Source organism: Cyprinus carpio, chromosome A3 (genome assembly GCF_018340385.1).
Source record: "Cyprinus carpio isolate SPL01 chromosome A3, ASM1834038v1, whole genome shotgun sequence".
Taxonomy (NCBI): domain Eukaryota; kingdom Metazoa; phylum Chordata; class Actinopteri; order Cypriniformes; family Cyprinidae; genus Cyprinus; species Cyprinus carpio.
The window spans coordinates 16,799,538-16,806,555 of record NC_056574.1 but is presented as its reverse complement, the minus strand read 5'-3'; positions in this window follow the sequence as shown (position 1 = coordinate 16,806,555).

Genomic DNA, 7,018 nt, shown 5'->3' with positions numbered 1-7,018 from the left:
TGTCTGAATGAAAACAAATTGAGATCTATAGTTTATGGAAAGATTTCAGCAATAAATGCTCATTTGTTCCACAGGCAAAGCTGTCATTTGGCTTCAGAAGACTTCTGAAGTCCATGAGTCATTTGGACCACTTTTTTCCCCCGCTTTTTCCAGCTTGATCAAGCTTGAACTATTATGAAAAAGAGCAACATGAAGATTCTCTAAACAGTCTTTTTTTATGTCATACAGGTTTGAAACTGTATGAGGGGGAGTAAATGATTATTCATTTACAGTCTGGAGAAAAAAAAGATTAAACTGTAATGCTTCCAATTTGGGACAAAGGGATCACTGATGACATGTTGTCAAGGATGTACTGTAAAATCTGATGGTATATTTAACCCAACATCTGTTCCTGCCATCACTTTAGGAAACATGTGGCACTGCACTGTGCACTATTGTTTCTTTGGTTTTGTCGCATCATATACAGTAACACTTTCCATGAATTTCCATGTTCATAAATTTGGTAAAGGATACCAATTTGAATATTAAATGATCAAATACTGATACTGAATGATTATCCTATGGAATTTATAAGTTAATCTTCAAGGTATTTAGCATTACAATGCTTTTTTATTATTTAAATTAAAAAAAAATTGTTTGTGTGTGTTTATTTGTTTTTGCTAATATTGACCTTAAAACCTTACATTAAAGTAGCAGAGAAGTCACAAAAAAACAGCATAAATAAATACAGAAAAAACATAATCATTCAGCTCTGTTTGTACTACTGTATGTGGCAAACCACAGTAAATAACAATTTAAGGTACTGTACATAGACTATAAAGCAGATGTCAACAAAAATGTCTAATGTCTATGTCTAATTCAGGAGGCATGGGAGGTACATTTGTTCTTCTTGTTCTTTTTTTTTACCTCACAAAAAAAAATTCACTGCATCTTGCTGCAAAAAAAATGTTGCTGTACTTAAAATATTACTTGGATTGAAATGCACTATTTACAGCGTGGCTTTTAAAGAGCTGAGTGATTGAATTGCAGTCTTTGTGAAAACTAAAGAGGCCAGCAGCAAAAACAAGAAAACAATGATAAGAAATCTCAGCAAAGTTGGTGGCTTGCATATTTGCTGGTACATTTGTACATTTCTGTGATGTACTGGTTATGCTAACTGTTACAACAGATTTCATGTAGCGTATTTAATACAGTATGATGCACAAATCAAAGGTAAAGTAGTTTATCTGTCTCCTACGTGGAGAAAAAACAGTATACATGTATCTGTTTCATGAAGAATGACTCCCGCGTCATGGAACAAAAATACAAACAATTAACAATAAATACTGACAAAACTGCAAGTACTAAGACTCATTCTCTTTATGGGGTGATTTTCCATCTCTATGGAAAATCATTTTATATCACACTTTAACATGGGCTGAAATTTCACCCAAAAAGATGAATTATGCTATCATGCTTTTATGTTTGTTTGCTTTTACTTTACAAGTACTATTTGTTACCTTAGTTAATGAAGTTATGTCGGAGTGTATATATGTTTACATATTTTATATAAAAGGACAGTTTGTCATCATCTACCCCCATTAATGAAATTCACATGATTTTTTTTTTTTTTTCATGTGGAACCAATATTAAAGCTTCTCTTTTGCCTGCAAAAAATGAATTCATTAAATTTAGCAGCAATTTCAACGGATTTTGTTTAAAAATAAGAAGAAGAAAATGTCTCTCTCTCACCACCCCCCCCCTCTCTCTCTCGCTGTAATATTGGTTAGCGAGTCCCCTTGCACACTAAACAAAAAACAGTCCTACTATTATATGAAGAGCTATAAAAATCAAGTGAGCCAGTACAGCTGCTTGTGCGCAGTGTATTAGATTATACAATCCAGAGCTCAGTGACTCAACCAGGTTTGTTTTCTGAACAATAAACACATCCTTCTCATGATGCAATGTTAAAAAATTGTATCCAGGCAACTTTTTCTTCAACATTTCATGAAGTTGAAAAGGTACTGCATTGAGAAATTGACCCAGGTGATATTCTAGCCTTAAACAGCATTAGACATTGCTGTAGGAGTTTTTTTATTTATTTATTTTTGAGGAATTCTGAAGCATCCGTTCAAAGACACGCAGTCTGTTTCAGGCCACACACCATTGTTTCTGGCACAAAAGCAAAGCAGAAATGATTAAGTGATTCCATCACAGGTGCAGTTCTTCATCAGAGCTCAAGATTTTCATGGTTTCTGTCTGGAGAATGTTACCTTAATGACATGAGTCACTTTGTGAGATCAGGCTGTCAATCAGAAAATCTTCAAATGCAAAAACTTCAGTATTAGCCAACTGTATATTATCCTCTGAAATTATGTGGCCAACATCAATGAAGATGTAATAGCAAAATACAGAAAGAGAATATCTGATATGACCTAATGTGCTTAATAACCATGATGTTTAGCTAAGAAACACTTGAGAGAATCACTGGTGCTTTATGTACTTGACATTCAACCCAATTAACATTTTCTAGAAAATACACTACCGTTCAAAAGTTTGAAGATATTTGTTATTCAGCAAGGATGCCTTAAATTCATCAAAAATGACTTTTAGATTGTTACAGAAAAATTCTAAAAAATGCTGTTCTTTTGAACTTTCTGTACATTAAAGTATGTGTCGGTTTCCACAAAAATATTAAGCAGCTGTGAGGAATCCACTGAAAAGAGTTGAAATAGTACCCAATTGCAGTTAAATGACATCCAAAATCAGCAAAAACATAATAAAAGACGTGGTATGGCAAAACAAACTTGAACACGGACAAACTCACAAAACAGTTGTTAGAAGAATAACACGACTTGAAGCAACGCTGCACAGACTGATCAGTGTATGATATCTAAGTACAGTGAGAGCGATTCAAAAGTATAAGGGGGGGTCTGCTGTCTAATCGCTCTTGAGGTACTTTGATGTGAAACACTGCACAGCCCAGCTTCAAGTCGAACACACCTAATGGCAACATGAGGGCTACTTATACCAAACAATACAGGTCACACAACACCAATGAGAAACAAGACACATGACTAAGACAACCAGTGATGAAAGGTGCGTTCGACTTGAAGCACGGCTGCAGACGGCGGTCAACGAGAGTAGCCACTTGCAGTCGGGGGCGGAGTTGAAAACAGACTTGTCAAGCTGGACACTTTCTGCTGCCATAAGTGAAACTCACACAGTTTTTGCATACTCTGTCACAGATGAAGTCAATAAAATGCAATATTTGTCAAATGCACAGACGTTTCGGAAATGTTTTCATGACCAACAGAAACACTTTTTATATACTGCTTAATACAGCGCCATCTTTCAAGAATAAAGTTCAACATAATCATATACTATTTAAATACTAATAAAATGGGGGTATATATGCTTTTATCTGTGTTTTATGATAAATGTGACTCAATACAACAGTGTGACTACAGTAAAAAAGCGCTCATGCAGTCGCTCTGGAGAAATGCTCTCAAGGCACTTTGATGCCACACGTGACAGTAACATGGCGTCGGCACCGTCTCAAGTCAGACAAAATTTCTAACTGGCATACACTGCTTCAAGTCAGAATTTAATCGATCTGTGCAGCGCTGCGTTAAGTCGAACACACCTAGCATGACACATTGAACATAGGGATCAATATCAAATCATATGACAGGGTAGGGAAACACATGACAGGAACATGAAACATGGTTAAATATCAAAATAAAACCCAAAACCAGCGTGCTAGCAGCACAACTTTTTTAACATTGATAAGTAATGTTTCTTGAGCAGCAAATCAGCATATTAGAATGATTTCTGAAGGATTGTGTGACACTGAAGATTGGAGTAATGATGCTGAAAATTCAGCTTTGCCATCACAGGAATAAATATATAAGGAAAATAATGACCACTCTTTTTATTTTAGTTTATTGCTAAACTACTTTTTTAAGGATGACAGGAAGATTCTATAAAATAAATGCATTGGCTAATTAAAACATAAAAATCTAAATTAAAAATCTAAAATAAAATAAAATTATAATATAAAATAAAATAAATAATAAAATAAAGTTACAAATACAAATGCTTTTGCACTCACCAGAATCCCCATTAATCCCAAAATTGGATTCATAAAGGATGTACAACTCGGGCACAAGATGATTATGTTGTATTTGACTAACCAACTGAGTTGTCTTGAAGCCAGGCTTTTTGCTCAGCAAGGTCTGGAGTAATTACACATATGCATACTGCAGAACTTTTCATTTACTGTAAAACAGTATAGTCTACATAATGACAAATTAATGGCCTGGTCGTTCATATCGATCTTCTCCTGGATGAAATTCAAAAGGCTACAACCTCCTGGGTGGAAAGCAGGCCAAGCTATGAGGGAAAGCTGGAAAAGGTATAAATATAGTTTGATCTAATGCCAAATAAACAGCACAGATCGGTTCATCCGCAGGTGGTGAGAATAAGAGGGTTTTGTAAAGTCATATGAAAGGTCATCTCACTCTACAGACATTTGGTTCCCCTAAACATCTCAGCCTACATCTGACGTAAGTGTCTCTGACAATTAAAAGCAGACCTTGAATGGATAACTCAAAGGGGTAGATGACAAAAGTGTGTCATCCTTAATGAATAAAAAGTGATGAAATGGCTGTGTGGAGCAGCGCTTTTCATGCGTGTGACTCAGCAGCTGGATGGAGCAACAGTCAATTAAAACTCCTCAAGAACAGGATGTTTTATACTTCTCCTCACCCAATCACATGAGGTCTGTTTGTCAAATTACATGACCTTTAGGGAGAACAACTGATGAGGCATCTTGGATGAAAGCCACTTCAAATCAGATTGATGAGCTACATGGGCTGATGTTTTATTATCTATAGAATCAATAGATTAACAGCATGGCAAGAGCTCTCATTATTATCCGGGGATGTCAGCACTGTTTGCCAATCATGACATTAGCCAATCATAAATTACTGACAGCCTTAAAGGAACCATCCTTAAAAACTGAGCATTTCAGACTGAGAGGGTTGAAAATAATCTTCTTTTTTTCTTTTTTCTTTTTTTTTAATAAGTGAACATCAAGGAACATATTAAAATAATAAAACCCCTGTCATGACCCCTATAAACACTGATTTTTCTCTTCAGTCTTTGGCATAGAAAGCAAGGCATACACAGACATTCTGTTTGGGTTTTCTGATTCTCAAAACAAGTAATTTCCAGGAACTCCTTTAGTGTATTGTGGTTGTTGTGGCAATCTAAAGCAAAGCTTTAGCCTAAACTCATTTTTATTCTCAGAAGTACTCAAAACTTTTTTTGCTCAAAACTCAGAATTCTTACCTCTTTGGTTTAAACAGAAGCAAAGCTAAATGTTAGATTTGATGTAAAATGCTAATCATTTAAATAAGTACGCAGAATGTTAAACCCCTGGATGTCATAGTATTTACATATTTAGCTTTAGAAGTTTAATGAATTATTACTTACATACTGTCCAAGCTAAAGGATACAGATACCCACAGCCTGCCAATGAATTAGCAAAAAATGTAGACATGCACTAATTCAGTGTTTATCAGTTGGACCCAGAGTCACTTTGCAAACTGATCTGACCTTTACAAGAGCACTTCAGATATACATTCACGCTCTGAGATGCGTACATTTTAATTGATAGGGACAAACTCCACTGCTGGGAACGGCTGTATAATGTCATGCTGCAAAGGCTTTCTTCTCACCCACTGGCATGATTGTATCTTTGATTTCTCTGCGTATGATTTGCGCTGCAATGTGCCATCGCGCTGTGACACGGATCACCTCCTGTGCGCTGCTGGGGAGGTGCTCTTTCACTTTGACCTTCAGCAAACATTAGCATTACCAAACAAGGCAAGTGAATAAAATAAAACAGAGAATATAGGTTGCTTGTGTTTATTTTCAAACAAGTGACATAATGTATATCCATATAACAAAGACTATAGCATACCCAAGATGTGTCACTCATATAGTTTGGAATGGGGAAAAATACAACACTCAACATGGCCACTCTATTGAAGGAAGCTCCGCCTTCTGGGTAAAAGAGCCAATTGCTAATCGGTAATGCAGCTGCCATTAGAAGTCCGGTTGCTATAGAGACAGTAGAGTTCTGAGATGTGCGCTTAGGAATGTGCATGCACAATGGCTGGTCTAGCTTAAAAAATAAGCTTTTATATGCTTTTTAATGTTCAAAATGGGCACTGAGAAATATGCACACAATTTCTCATGCATAAATGGGGATTCATGTAAAATTTTTAGAAATGGGTATTCAAGAAAATAAAAATAAATAAAGATACTTTTACTGAAAAAATGTCTCCAATTTTCCCATTATAGCACTGTTAAATACAGTAATAGTATCTGGGTGTCCATATATATACTTGTAAATTATATGCAGATATGGTTGTGCACAAGTATACCACTAACTAGAATTTATAAAGTAAACTTTTTTTATGGTGTGACTGAAAATCTGCACACACATGCTTTTAGCACAAAACCAATGCACAGTTTTTATATATGTGGACCCTGGCCTCCTTTTGTAGTTTAAAACATTTTTAGATGTTGACAGCATAAGTAGTGAGTTTTTTGTTGCAGAGACCACACCATTTGGGCCAGTGGAAGAGCATAATGTGAAGCAGGCTGAAGATTGTACACTACTAAATTTATCAGGATAGACTAGTGAGGGCACAGGTTCAGACACTGCACTCTACCGCTTCACCACACACCTTAATACAAAGCTCTGGAGCGAAGAGCAAAGTCCATTTACAGAAAAGTTTCAGCAAACTAGATGGAGTGATGATAAACAAGCATTCCCAACACAAAACTAGGATGTAAACTGATTATTTACATATTATATAGAGTGTTGCTTCTCTGGATGGCTAAGGATGGTTGACTAAACAATTAGCATGCCCTTAAAAAAAAAGAAGTTTATTCAAGTGTGCTATTAGTATACTTCTTTTAAACTAAAATATAGGAAAGTATGCTTTTAGTTTACTTTTTATGT